Raw genomic sequence first — 14866 nt, forward strand, 5'->3', positions numbered from 1 at the left:
ACACGGTAATCTGAGCCATCAGGTTGGCCAGTGGTAGACCTATAGTGCACTTGATTTGCTCTCTGGGTCCGATGGGAAGTTTGTACCTTCAGACACATGCAATGGTTCAAAATGGAAACAGTTCAGGGTCTCCCGAACGGCGCAGCAGTCTAAGGCACTGCCCGAGATGAAAAAATAGCAACAAGACAAGGCTTTTTACAAGGCTTTTTACAAGGCTTTATTGGCCTTTTTACATAAGTGTTTGGCGATCGACTAGGAATGTCTTGGAGAACAACCAGTCAGTTGGTGACCACTGTTCCACAAAGTCGAGTGAAATTCAATCTCGTGCTTTTCTCTGTGGGCTGATATTTCTGTGCGGCAGTCCAGGGGGAGATGCGCGGCAGACTCGGGGCTACTACGAGCGAGCGCACATGCGCAGCCTAAACAGGACATTGGTCATAACCCTGCCTGCATGTCGTTATACCCTCCATATCTGTCATAACCCTGCCTGCACATCGTTATACCCTCCATATCTGTCATAACCCTGCCTGCACATCGTTATACCCTCCATATCTGTCATAACCCTGCCTGCATGTAGTTATACCCTCCATATCTGTCATAACCCTGCCTGCATGTCGTTATACCCTCCATATCTGTCATAACCCTGCCTGCATGTAGTTATACCCTCCATATCTGTCATAACCCTGCCTGCATGTAGTTATACCCTCCATACCTGTCATAACCCTGCCTGCATGTAGTTATACCCTCCATACCTGTCATAACCCTGCCTGCATGTAGTTATACCCTCCATATCTGTCATAACCCTGCCAGCACATCGTTATACCCTCCATATCTGTCATAACCCTGCCTGCACATCGTTATACCCTCCATATCTGTCATAACCCTGCCTGCATGTAGTTATACCCTCCATACCTGTCATAACCCTGCCTGCATGTAGTTATACCCTCCATATCTGTCATAACCCTGCCTGCATGTAGTTATACCCTCCATATCTGTCATAACCCTGCCTGCATGTAGTTATACCCTCCATATCTGTCATAACCCTGCCTGCATGTAGTTATACCCTCCATATCTGTCATAACCCTGCCTGCACATCGTTATACCCTCCATATCTGTCATAACCCTGCCTGCACATCGTTATACCCTCCATATCTGTCATAACCCTGCCTGCATGTAGTTATACCTCCATATCTGTCATAACCCTCCATATCTGTCATAACCCTGCCTGCATGTAGTTATACCCTCCATATCTGTCATAACCCTGCCTGCATGTAGTTATACCCTCCATATCTGTCATAACCCTGCCTGCACATCGTTATACCCTCCATATCTGTTATAACCCTGCTTGCATGTAGTTATATCCTCCATATCTGTCATAACCCTGCCTGCATGTAGTTATACCCTCCATATCTGTCATAACCCTGCTTGCATGTAGTTATACCCTCCATATCTGTCATAACCCTGCCTGCATGTAGTTATACCCTCCATATCTGTCATAACCCTGCCTGCATGTAGTTATACCCTCCATACCTGTCATAACCCTGCCTGCATGTAGTTATACCCTCCATATCTGTCATAACCCTGCCTGCATGTAGTTATACCCTCCATATCTGTCATAACCCTGCCAGCACATCGTTATACCCTCCATATCTGTCATAACCCTGCCTGCATGTAGTTATACCCTCCATATCTGTCATAACCCTGCCTGCATGTAGTTATACCCTCCATATCTGTCATAACCCTGCCTGCATGTAGTTATACCCTCCATATCTGTCATAACCCTGCCAGCACATCGTTATACCCTCCATATCTGTCATAACCCTGCCTGCATGTAGTTATACCCTCCATATCTGTCATAACCCTGCCTGCACATCGTTATACCCTCCATATCTGTTATAACCCTGCTTGCATGTAGTTATATCCTCCATATCTGTCATAACCCTGCTTGCATGTAGTTATATCCTCCATATCTGTCATAACCCTGCCTGCATGTAGTTATACCCTCCATATCTGTCATAACCCTGCTTGCATGTAGTTATACCCTCCATATCTGTCATAACCCTGCCTGCATGTAGTTATACCCTCCATATCTGTCATAACCCTGCCTGCACGTCGTTATACCCTCCATATCTGTCATAACCCTGCCTGCATGTAGTTATACCCTCCATATCTGTCATAACCCTGCCTGCACATCGTTATACCCTCCATATCTGTCATAACCCTGCCTGCATGTAGTTATACCCTCCATATCTGTCATAACCCTGCCAGAACATCGTTATACCCTCCATCTGTCATAACCCTGCCTGCACATCATTATACCCTCCATATCTGTCATAACCCTGCCTGCACATCGTTATACCCTCCATATCTGTCATAACCCTGCCTGCATGTAGTTATACCCTCCATATCTGTCATAACCCTGCCTGCATGTAGTTATACCCTCCATATCTGTCATAACCCTGCCTGCATGTAGTTATACCCTCCATATCTGTCATAACCCTGCCTGCACATCGTTATACCCTCCATATCTGTCATAACCCTGCCTGCATGTAGTTATACCCTCCATATCTGTCATAACCCTGCCTGCATGTAGTTATACCCTCCATATCTGTCATAACCCTGCCTGCATGTAGTTATACCCTCCATATCTGTCATAACCCTGCCTGCACATCGTTATACCCTCCATATCTGTCATAACCCTGCCAGCACATCGTTATACCCTCCATATCTGTCATAACCCTGCCTGCACATCGTTATACCCTCCATATCTGTCATAACCCTGCCTGCATGTAGTTATACCCTCCATACCTGTCATAACACTGCCTGCATGTAGTTATACCCTCCATACCTGTCATAACCCTGCCTGCATGTAGTTATACCCTCCATATCTGTCATAACCCTGCCTGCACATCGTTATTCCATATCTGTCATAACCCCTCATGTAGTTATACCCTCCTGTCATAACCCTGCCTGCACATCGTTATACCCTCCATATCTGTCATGACCCTGCCTGCATGTAGTTATACCCTCCATATCTGTCATAACCCTGCCTGCATGTAGTTATACCCTCCATATCTGTCATAACCCTGCCTGCACATCGCTATACCCTCCATACCTGTCATAACCCTGCCTGCATGTAGTTATACCCTCCATATGTGTCATAACCCTGCCTGCACATCGTTATACCCTCCATATCTGTCATAACCCTGCCTGCATGTAGTTATACCCTCCATATCTGTCATAACCCTGCCTGCATGTAGTTATACCCTCCATATCTGTCATAACCCTGCCTGCATGTAGTTATACCCTCCATATCTGTCATAACCCTGCCTGCACATCGTTATACCCTCCATATCTGTCATAACCCTGCCTGCATGTAGTTATACCCTCCATATCTGTCATAACCCTGCCTGCACATCGTTATACCCTCCATATCTGTCATAACCCTGCCTGCACATCGTTATACCCTCCATATCTGTCATAACCCTGCCTGCACATCGTTATACCCTCCATATCTGTCATAACCCTGCCTGCATGTAGTTATACCCTCCATATCTGTCATAACCCTGCCTGCATGTAGTTATACCCTCCATATCTGTCATAACCCTGCCTGCATGTAGTTATACCCTCCATATCTGTCATAACCCTGCCAGCACATTGTTATACCCTCCATATCTGTCATAACCCTGCCTGCATGTAGTTATACCCTCCATATCTGTCATCGTTATACCCTCCATATCTGTCATAACCCGCCTGCACATCGTTATACCCTCCATATCTGTCATGCCAGCACCATCGTTATACCCTCCATATCTGTCATAACCCTGCCTGCATGTAGTTATACCCTCCATATCTGTCATAACCCTGCCTGCACATCGTTATACCCTCCATATCTGTCATAACCCTGCTTGCATGTAGTTATACCCTCCATATCTGTCATAACCCTGCTTGCATGTAGTTATACCCTCCATATCTGTCATAACCCTGCCTGCATGTAGTTATACCCTCCATATCTGTCATAACCCTGCCTGCATGTAGTTATACCCTCCATATCTGTCATAACCCTGCCTGCATGTAGTTATACCCTCCATATCTGTCATAACCCTGCCTGCATGTAGTTATACCCTCCATATCTGTCATAACCCTGCCTGTAGTTATACCCTCCATATCTGTCATAACCCTGCCTGCACATCGTTATACCCTCCATATCTGTCATAACCCTGCCTGCATGTAGTTATACCCTCCATATCTGTCATAACCCTGCCAGAACATCGTTATACCCTCCATCTGTCATAACCCTGCCTGCACATCATTATACCCTCCATATCTGTCATAACCCTGCCTGCACATTGTTATACCCTCCATATCTGTCATAACCCTGCCTGCATGTAGTTATACCCTCCATATCTGTCATAACCCTGCCTGCACATCGTTAGTTATACCCTCCATATCTGTCATAACCCTGCCTGCACATCGTTATACCCTCCATATCTGTCATAACCCTGCCTGCATGTAGTTATACCCTCCATATCTGTCATAACCCTGCCTGCATGTAGTTATACCCTCCATATCTGTCATAACCCTGCCTGCATGTAGTTATACCCTCCATATCTGTCATAACCCTGCCTGCACATCGTTATACCCTCCATATCTGTCATAACCCTGCCTGCATGTAGTTATACCCTCCATATCTGTCATAACCCTGCCTGCATGTAGTTATACCCTCCATATCTGTCATAACCCTGCCTGCATGTAGTTATACCCTCCATATCTGTCATAACCCTGCCTGCACATCGTTATACCCTCCATATCTGTCATAACCCTGCCTGCACATCGTTATACCCTCCATATCTGTCATAACCCTGCCTGCACATCGTTATACCCTCCATATCTGTCATAACCCTGCCTGCATGTAGTTATACCCTCCATATCTGTCATAACCCTGCCTGCATGTAGTTATACCCTCCATATCTGTCATAACCCTGCCTGCATGTAGTTATACCCTCCATATCTGTCATAACCCTGCCTGCACATCGTTATACCCTCCATATCTGTCATAACCCTGCCTGCACATCGTTATACCCTCCATATCTGTCATAACCCTGCCTGCATGTAGTTATACCCTCCATATCTGTCATAACCCTGCCTGCATGTAGTTATACCCTCCATATCTGTCATAACCCTGCCTGCACATCGTTATACCCTCCATACCTGTCATAACCCTGCCTGCATGTAGTTATACCCTCCATATGTGTCATAACCCTGCCTGCACATCGTTATACCCTCCATATCTGTCATACCTCCTGTCATAACCCTGCCTGCATGTAGTTATACCCTCCATATCTGTCATAACCCTGCCTGCATGTAGTTATACCCTCCATATCTGTCATAACCCTGCCTGCATGTAGTTATACCCTCCATATCTGTCATAACCCTGCCTGCACATCGTTATACCCTCCATATCTGTCATAACCCTGCCTGCATGTAGTTATACCCTCCATATCTGTCATAACCCTGCCTGCACATCGTTATACCCTCCATATCTGTCATAACCCTGCCTGCACATCGTTATACCCTCCATATCTGTCATAACCCTGCCTGCACATCGTTATACCCTCCATATCTGTCATAACCCTGCCTGCACATCGTTATACCCTCCATATCTGTCATAACCCTGCCTGCATGTAGTTATACCCTCCATATCTGTCATAACCCTGCCTGCACATCGTTATACCCTCCATATCTGTCATAACCCTGCCTGCACATCGTTATACCCTCCATATCTGTCATAACCCTGCCTGCACATCGTTATACCCTCCATATCTGTCATAACCCTGCCTGCATGTAGTTATACCCTCCATATCTGTCATAACCCTGCCTGCACATCGTTATACCCTCCATATCTGTCATAACCCTGCCTGCATGTAGTTATACCCTCCATATCTGTCATAACCCTGCCAGAACATCGTTATACCCTCCATCTGTCATAACCCTGCCTGCACATCATTATACCCTCCATATCTGTCATAACCCTGCCTGCACATCGTTATACCCTCCATATCTGTCATAACCCTGCCTGCATGTAGTTATACCCTCCATATCTGTCATAACCCTGCCTGCATGTTATACCCTCCATAGTTATACCCTCCATATCTGTCATAACCCTGCCTGCACATGTAGTTATACCCTCCATATCTGTCATAACCCTGCCAGCACATCGTTATACCCTCCATATCTGTCATAACCCTGCCTGCACATGTAGTTATACCCTCCATATCTGTCATAACCCTGCCTGCATGTAGTTATACCTCCATATCTGTCATAACTCCATATCTGTCATAACCCTGCCTGTAGTTATACCCTCCATATCTGTCACCCTCCATACCCTGCCTGCACATCGTTATACCCTCCATATCTGTCATAACCCTGCCTGCACATAGTTATACCCTCCATATCTTCATACCCTCCATATCTGTCATAACCCTGCCTGCATGTAGTTATACCCTCCATATCTGTCATAACCCTGCCTGCACATCGTTATACCCTCCATATCTGTCATAACCCTGCCTGCATGTAGTTATACCCTCCATATCTGTCATAACCCTGCCAGCACATCGTTATACCCTCCATATCTGTCATAACCCTGCCTGCATGTAGTTATACCCTCCATATCTGTCATAACCCTGCCTGCATGTAGTTATACCCTCCATATCTGTCATAACCCTGCCTGCATGTAGTTATACCCTCCATATCTGTCATAACCCTGCCTGCACATCGTTATACCCTCCATACCTGTCATAACCCTGCCTGCACACACAGACCTAGAAGTTCCACCTATGTTGACACAACAGCAGCTAGCGCACGCTAATGGACTGATTAATGCAATCAAACGATAACCTCTGCTCCACAGGACTATTGAGGTCCATCTGCTAGCAGCAAGTTCACTGTAGCCTGATTGCGTGTAATGACTGTAGAGGCAAAATGGTGATGAAGGTCTCTTCAAGAACAGATTCATTATGCATCAATGGTTGAACATGTCAGACCTACCCTGGATAAAATGGCACCGTGTGTCATTGACAGATACACAGACACACACAGTTACATTTAGCAGATGCTCGTATCCAGAGAAACTTACAGGAGCAATTAGGGTACTTGCTCAAGGGCACAGACAGATTATTTACCAAGTCGGCTAGGGTATTCGAACCAGCGACCTTTCGGTTACTGTCCCAACGCTCTTAACTGCTAGGCAACCTGCCACCCACATATAACCAGTTTGGCAATAATGTTGGCTGAAAAGTATGCAGCAATAATTTTGGCAATCAGTGGGTTAGGGTTCTGTGATACTAGGCATCCTGCAATGGGACATCAGAAAACCATTACCTTGTCTAGTGTCAATGTTAACCTGCCCAGACTCACTACTAAACAATGACAGAGCCCATTTTCCTCATATCACAAAGACAGTGTCAATAACAGCAGAATGACTTGTACTTGTCCTCGTGCTAATAGGCGGTTCTATGAGACAGCTGGAAGACAAAAATGCCCACATATTCAGTATCACCACTCTCTTTACATCCCATAACCACGGATCATCAGTACAACTGCTACCCAGCCTCTGGTACCCAGCCTGTACGTCTGGTACCCAGCCCATAAATCTGGTACCCAGCCCGTACATCTGGTACCCAGCCCATCCAACTGGTACCAGCCCATCCAACTTGTACCCAGCATCTGCTACCCAGCCCATACATCTGGTACCCAGCCTCTGCTACCCAGCCCATACATCTGGTACCCAGCCTCTGCTACCCAGCCCATACATCTGGTACCCAGCCTCTGCTACCCAGCCCATACATCTTGTTGCCAGCCTCTGCTACCCAGCCCATACATCTGGTACCCAGCCTCTGCTACCCAGCCCATACATCTGGTACCCAGCCTCTGCTACCCAGCCCATACATCTGGTACCCAGCCTCTGCTACCCAGCCCATACATCTGGTACCCAGCCTCTGCTACCCAGCCCATACATCTGGTACCCAGCCTCTGCTACCCAGCCCATACATCTGGTACCCAGCCTCTGCTACCCAGCCCATACATCTGGTACCCAGCCTCTGCTACCCAGCCCATACATCTGGTACCCAGCCTCTGCTACCCAGCCCATACATCTGGTACCCAGCCTCTGCTACCCAGCCCATACATCTGGTACCCAGCCTCTGCTACCCAGCCCATACATCTTGTAGCCAGCCTCTGCTACCCAGCCCATACATCTGGTACCCAGCCTCTGCTACCCAGCCCATACATCTGGTACCCAGCCTCTGCTACCCAGCCCATACATCTTGTTGCCAGCCCATATATCTGGTACCCAGCCTCTGCTACCCAGCCCATACATCTTGTTGCCAGCCCATACATCTTGTACCCAGCCCATACATCTGGTACCCTGCCCATACATCTGGTACCCAGCCCATACATCTGGAACCCAGCCTATACATCTGGTACCCAGCCCATACCTCTGGAACCCAGCCCATACATCTGGTACCCAGCCCATACATCTGGTACCCAGCCCATACATCTGGAACACAGCCCATAGAAGTAGTAATGAGCCCACGCATCTGGAACACAGCACATACATCTGGTACTCAGCCCATACATCTGGAACCCAGCCCATAATTCTGGAACCCAGCACATACATCTGGAACCCAACCCAGGCCTGCGCTGCACTGGTTGTAAATCACATATGTTCTGTCCTGTTCTCGCCTCAAACACGAAGCAAAGCACTATGAAAATGATGTATCCAATGTTTCAGTCTTAACGTGACCGTTTGCTAGGTCAGTTGAATCTGAGACAGCCGGAGAGGAGACAGGCAAACCATTACGCTCCGGAGGAGGAGTGAAGGAAGGGAGTGAAGGAAGGGAGGGAGGGAATGGAGGGAGGGTAGGAATGGAGGGAGGGATCTGTGAGGAAAGGCAGAGGGTCGGCTCCACTGATCCTCTCAAAGCCTCTCCCTGGCTGACCTGTAGGCAACCTTTAGAGGAGCTTGTAAAGCAGGGTGAAAAGGGTGCAGGTCTTCAGGGGGAGACTGAAGCTGTTATTTATGGATGTTTCATGCGAGCCCTTCATGGTGTGTGGAATTATAGAGTTTGAATTGCAGTACCGTGACTGGGAAATAAATAGCTGGATATTCAGACCCAAAACAAAACATAAACGTAACATGGAAGGCCTGTGTTTGCCCTTGTGAAACCGTATGGTTGACAAGGATCCACAAGGATGTGACCAGGTATATTTAAAAAGACAAGATTGTGTCCATAACGGCCAAGAACAAGCTCCACATTTTTAGTTCTCACAGCATTTCGCCCTTCAAATGAAGAAGCTCAACAGAGGAGCTTACAAAAAAAGAAGTTTAGCTGGGGACAAGCATCGTTTCTCAAACAAGTAAAAAACGCTCCCACCTGCTGTTTCCCGAGTAAACAAACTGCTACGGGGACGGAGAAACAGAGTAGTAAGACAGGTTTCTACACTCATGAAAAGCAGAATACCATCCAGAAAGATCACTGCAGAATTTTCCCCATTTCCCACCAGTACACAGTGTTTGCTCAGCTGAGATTGATAGTTATGGACAAATGGGAAAGAGAGTCAGTTTACCCAGCTGAATCAGCAGGTGACTCCATCATAGCACTGAAATATGCTTGGGCAACCATTGTAATAGTCCAGGCTTTCTGTTCAACGCAAATAGAACATTTGGAGGAATGTGTTTGTTCTGACCGAGCTGCTATTGACAAAGTGTGAGAGTTAATAACACTGCAACATGTGCTAAGACTCAAGCTTTTGTCTTCCTTTCTAAACTTTAAACTTGGTTGAGAACAGAGGCAAAGTGAACCTATGTCCAATTAATAATTGACAATGATGGAAGGTGTGTGCTTGCGTGTGTTGTCATGTATTTCTACATGTGTTGCTGAAGATGCCGGTTTATTTCATCTGTGTTCAGTCTCCCCTGCTCCCTCTTTGATGAAAGGCTTTGTGGGTGCTGATCTGTGTACAGTCTCCCCTGCTCCCTCTTTGATGAAAGGCTTTGTGGGTGCTGATCTGTGTTCTCTCTCCCCTGCTCCCTCCTTGATGAAAGGCTTTGTGGGTGCTGATCTGTGTTGCTCTCTCTCCCTGCTACCCAGCCCTCTTTGATGAAAGGCTTTGTGGGTGCTGATCTGTGTTCTCTCTCCCCTGCTCCCTCTCTGATGAAAGGCTTTGAGGGTGCTGATCTGTGTTCAGTCTCCCCTGCTCCCTCCTTGATGAAAGGCTTTGTGGGTGCTGATCTGTGTACAGTCTCCCCTGCTCCCTCTTTGATGAAAGGCTTTGTGGGTGCTGATCTGTGTTCTCTCTCCCCTGCTCCCTCTCTGATGAAAGGCTTTGTGGGTGCTGATCTGTGTTCAGTCTCCCCTGCTCCCTCTTTGATGAAAGGCTTTGTGGGTGCTGATCTGTGTACAGTCTCCCCTGCTCCCTCTCTGATGAAAGGCTTTGTGGGTGTTGATCTGTGTTCTCTCTCCCCTGCTCCCTCTCTGATGAAAGGCTTTGTGGGTGCTGATCTGTGTACAGTCTCCCCTGCTCCCTCTCTGATGAAAGGCTTTGTGGGTGCTGATCTGTGTACAGTCTCCCCTGCTCCCTCTCTGATGAAAGGCTTTGTGGGTGCTGATCTGTGTACAGTCTCCCCTGCTCCCTCTCTGATGAAAGGCTTTGTGGGTGCTGATCTGTGTTCAGTCTCCCCTGCTCCCTCTTTGATGAAAGGCTTTGTGGGTGCTGATGCTGATCTATGTTCAGTCTCCCCTGCTCCCTCTCTGATGAAAGGCTTTGTGGGTGCTGATGCTGATCTGTGTTCTCTCTCCCCTGCTCCCTCTTTGATGAAAGGCTTTGTGGGTGCTGATGCTGATCTGTGTTCAGTCTCCCCTACTCCCTCTTTGATGAAAGGCTTTGTGGGTGCTGATCTGTGTACAGTCTCCCCTGCTCCCTCTTTGATGAAAGGCTTTGTGGGTGCTGATCTGTGTACAGTCTCCCCTGCTCCCTCTTTGATGAAAGGCTTTGTGGGTGCTGATCTGTGTTCTCTCTCCCCTGCTCCCTCTCTGATGAAAGGCTTTGTGGGTGCTGATCTGTGTTCTCTCTCCCCTGCTCCCTCTCTGATGAAAGGCTTTGTGGGTGCTGATCTGTGTTCAGTCTCCCCTGCTCCCTCTCTGATGAAAGGCTTTGTGGGTGCTGATCTGTGTACAGTCTCCCCTGCTCCCTCTCTGATGAAAGGCTTTGTGGGTGCTGATGCTGATCTATGTTCAGTCTCTCCTGCTCCCTCTTTGATGAAAGGCTTTGTGGGTGCTGCAACCATTGTGATGCTGATCTGTGTTCTCTCTCCCCTGCTCCCTCTTTGATGAAAGGCTTTGTGGGTGCTGATGCTGATCTGTGTTCAGTGTCCCCTACTCCCTCTTTGATGAAAGGCTTTGTGGGTGCTGATCTGTGTACAGTCTCCCCTGCTCCCTTTTTGATGAAAGGCTTTGTGGGTGCTGATCTGTGTACAGTCTCCCCTGCTCCCTCTTTGATGAAAGGCTTTGTGGGTGCTGATCTGTGTTCAGTCTCCCCTGCTCCCTCTCTGATGAAAGGCTTTGTGGGTGCTGATCTGTGTTCTCTCTCCCCTGCTCCCTCTCTGATGAAAGGCTTTGTGGGTGCTGATCTGTGTTCAGTCTCCCCTGCTCCCTCTCTGATGAAAGGCTTTGTGGGTGCTGATCTGTGTTCAGTCTCCCCTGCTCCCTCTCTGATGAAAGGCTTTGTGGGTGCTGATGCTGATCTATGTTCAGTCTCTCCTGCTCCCTCTTTGATGAAAGGCTTTGTGGGTGCTGATGCTGATCTGTGTTCTCTCTCCCCTGCTCCCTCCTTGATGAAAGGCTTTGTGGGTGCTGATGCTGATCTGTGTTCAGTCTCCCCTGCTCGCTCTTTGATGAAAGGCTTTGTGGGTGCTGATCTGTGTTCTCTCTCCCCTGCTCCCTCTCTGATGAAAGGCTTTGTGGGTGCTGATCTATGTTCAGTCTCCCCTGCTCCCTCTCTGATGAAAGGCTTTGTGGGTGCTGATCTGTGTTCAGTCTCCCCTGCTCCCTCTCTGATGAAAGGCTTTGTGGGTGCTGATCTGTGTTCAGTCTCCCCTGCTCCCTCTCTGATGAAAGGCTTTGTGGGTGCTGATCTGTGTTCAGTCTCCCCTGCTCCCTCTTTGATGAAAGGCTTTGTGGGTGCTGATCTGTGTTCAGTCTCCCCTGCTCCCTCTCTGATGAAAGGCTTTGTGGGTGCTGATCTGTGTTCAGTCTCCCCTGCTCCCTCTTTGATGAAAGGCTTTGTGGGTGCTGATCTGTGTTCAGTCTCCCCTGCTCCCTCCTTGATGAAAGGCTTTGTGGGTGCTGATCTGTGTTCAGTCTCCCCTGCTCCCTCTTTGATGAAAGGCTTTGTGGGTGCTGATCTGTGTTCAGTCTCCCCTGCTCCCTCTTTGATGAAAGGCTTTGTGGGTGCTGATCTGTGTTCAGTCTCCCCTGCTCCCTCTCTGATGAAAGGCTTTGTGGGTGCTGATCTGTGTTCAGTCTCCCCTGCTCCCTCTCTGATGAAAGGCTTTGTGGGTGCTGATCTGTGTTCAGTCTCCCCTGCTCCCTCTTTGATGAAAGGCTTTGTGGGTGCTGATCTGTGTTCAGTCTCCCCTGCTCCCTCTTTGATGAAAGGCTTTGTGGGTGCTGATCTGTGTTCAGTCTCCCCTGCTCCCTCTCTGATGAAAGGCTTTGTGGGTGCTGATCTGTGTTCAGTCTCCCCTGCTCCCTCTTTGATGAAAGGCTTTGTGGGTGCTGATCTGTGTTCAGTCTCCCCTGCTCCCTCTTTGATGAAAGGCTTTGTGGGTGCTGATCTGTGTTCAGTCTCCCCTGCTCCCTCTTTGATGAAAGGCTTTGTGGGTGCTGATCTGTGTTCTCTCTCCCCTGCTCCCTCTTTGATGAAAGGCTTTGTGGGTGCTGATCTGTGTTCAGTCTCCCCTGCTCCCTCTTTGATGAAAGGCTTTGTGGGTGCTGATCTGTGTTCAGTCTCCCCTGCTCCCTCTCTGATGAAAGGCTTTGTGGGTGCTGATCTGTGTTCAGTCTCCCCTGCTCCCTCTTTGATGAAAGGCTTTGTGGGTGCTGATCTGTGTACAGTCTCCCCTGCTCCCTCTCTGATGAAAGGCTTTGTGGGTGCTGATGCTGATCTATGTTCAGTCTCCCCTGCTCCCTCTTTGATGAAAGGCTTTGTGGGTGCTGATGCTGATCTGTGTTCTCTCTCCCCTGCTCCCTCCTTGATGAAAGGCTTTGTGGGTGCTGATGCTGATCTGTGTTCAGTCTCCCCTGCTCGCTCTTTGATGAAAGGCTTTGTGGGTGCTGATCTGTGTTCTCTCTCCCCTGCTCCCTCTCTGATGAAAGGCTTTGTGGGTGCTGATCTATGTTCAGTCTCCCCTGCTCCCTCTCTGATGAAAGGCTTTGTGGGTGCTGATCTGTGTTCAGTCTCCCCTGCTCCCTCTCTGATGAAAGGCTTTGTGGGTGCTGATCTGTGTTCAGTCTCCCTGCTCCCTCTTTGATGAAAGGCTTTGTGGGTGCTGATGTTCTCTCTCCCCTGCTCCCTCTCTGATGAAAGGCTTTGTGGGTGCTGATCTGTGTTCAGTCTCCCCTGCTCCCTCTTTGATGAAAGGCTTTGTGGGTGCTGATCTGTGTTCAGTCTCCCCTGATCTGTGTTCAGTCTCCCCTCTCCCTCTTTGATGAAAGGCTTTGTGGGTGCTGATCTGTGTTCAGTCTCCCTGCTCCCTCTCTGATGAAAGGCTTTGTGGGTGCTGATCTGTGTTCAGTCTCCCTGCTCCCTCTCTGATGAAAGGCTTTGTGGGTGCTGATCTGTGTTCAGTCTCCCCTGCTCCTCTTTGATGAAAGGCTTTGTGGGTGCTGATCTGTGTTCAGTCTCCCCTGCTCCCTCTTTGATGAAAGGCTTTGTGGGTGCTGATCTGTGTTCAGTCTCCCCTGCTCCCTCTCTGATGAAAGGCTTTGTGGGTGCTGATCTGTGTTCAGTCTCCCCTGCTCCCTCTTTGATGAAAGGCTTTGTGGGTGCTGATCTGTGTTCAGTCTCCCCTGCTCCCTCTCTGATGAAAGGCTTTGTGGGTGCTGATCTGTGTTCAGTCTCCCTGCTCCCTCTTTGATGAAAGGCTTTGTGGGTGCTGATCTGTGTTCAGTCTCCCCTGCTCCCTCTTTGATGAAAGGCTTTGTGGGTGCTGATCTGTGTTCAGTCTCCCTGCTCCCTCTTTGATGAAAGGCTTTGTGGGTGCTGATCTGTGTTCAGTCTCCCTGCTCCCTCTCTGATGAAAGGCTTTGTGGGTGCTGATCTGTGTTCAGTCTCCCCTGCTCCCTCTTTGATGAAAGGCTTTGTGGGTGCTGATCTGTGTTCTCTCTCCCCTGCTCCCTCTCTGATGAAAGGCTTTGTGGGTGTTGATCTGTGTTCAGTCTCCCCTGCTCCCTCTCTGATGAAAGGCTTTGTGGGTGTTGATCTGTGTTCTCTCTCCCCTGCTCCCTCTTTGATGAAAGGCTTTGTGGGTGCTGATCTGTGTTCTCTCTCCCCTGCTCCCTCTCTGATGAAAGGCTTTGTGGGTGTTGATCTGTGTTCTCTCTCCCCTACTCCCTCTTTGATGAAAGGCTTTGTGGGTGTTGATCTGTGTTCTCTCTCCCCTACTCCCTCTTTGATGAAAGGCTTTGTGGGTGCTGATCTGTGTTCTCTCTCCCCTGCTCCCTCTTTGATGAAAGGCTTTGTGGGTGCTGATCTGTGTTCTCTGTCCCCTGCTCCCTCTTTGATGAAAGGCTTTGTGGGTGTTGAT

At 48.6% G+C, this 14866-nt stretch overlaps 1 protein-coding gene across 4 annotated transcripts in view; it reads right to left on the minus strand.

Moving 5' to 3' along the window:
* LOC118369810 (attractin-like protein 1) overlaps window positions 1-14866 on the minus strand; it is a 371022-nt gene that overhangs the window by 38528 nt on the left and 317628 nt on the right. The gene's annotated exons all lie outside the window — the stretch shown is intronic.

The sequence above is a fragment of the Oncorhynchus keta genome, chromosome 36 (genome assembly GCF_023373465.1).
Source record: "Oncorhynchus keta strain PuntledgeMale-10-30-2019 chromosome 36, Oket_V2, whole genome shotgun sequence".
NCBI classification, from domain to species: Eukaryota; Metazoa; Chordata; class Actinopteri; order Salmoniformes; family Salmonidae; genus Oncorhynchus; species Oncorhynchus keta.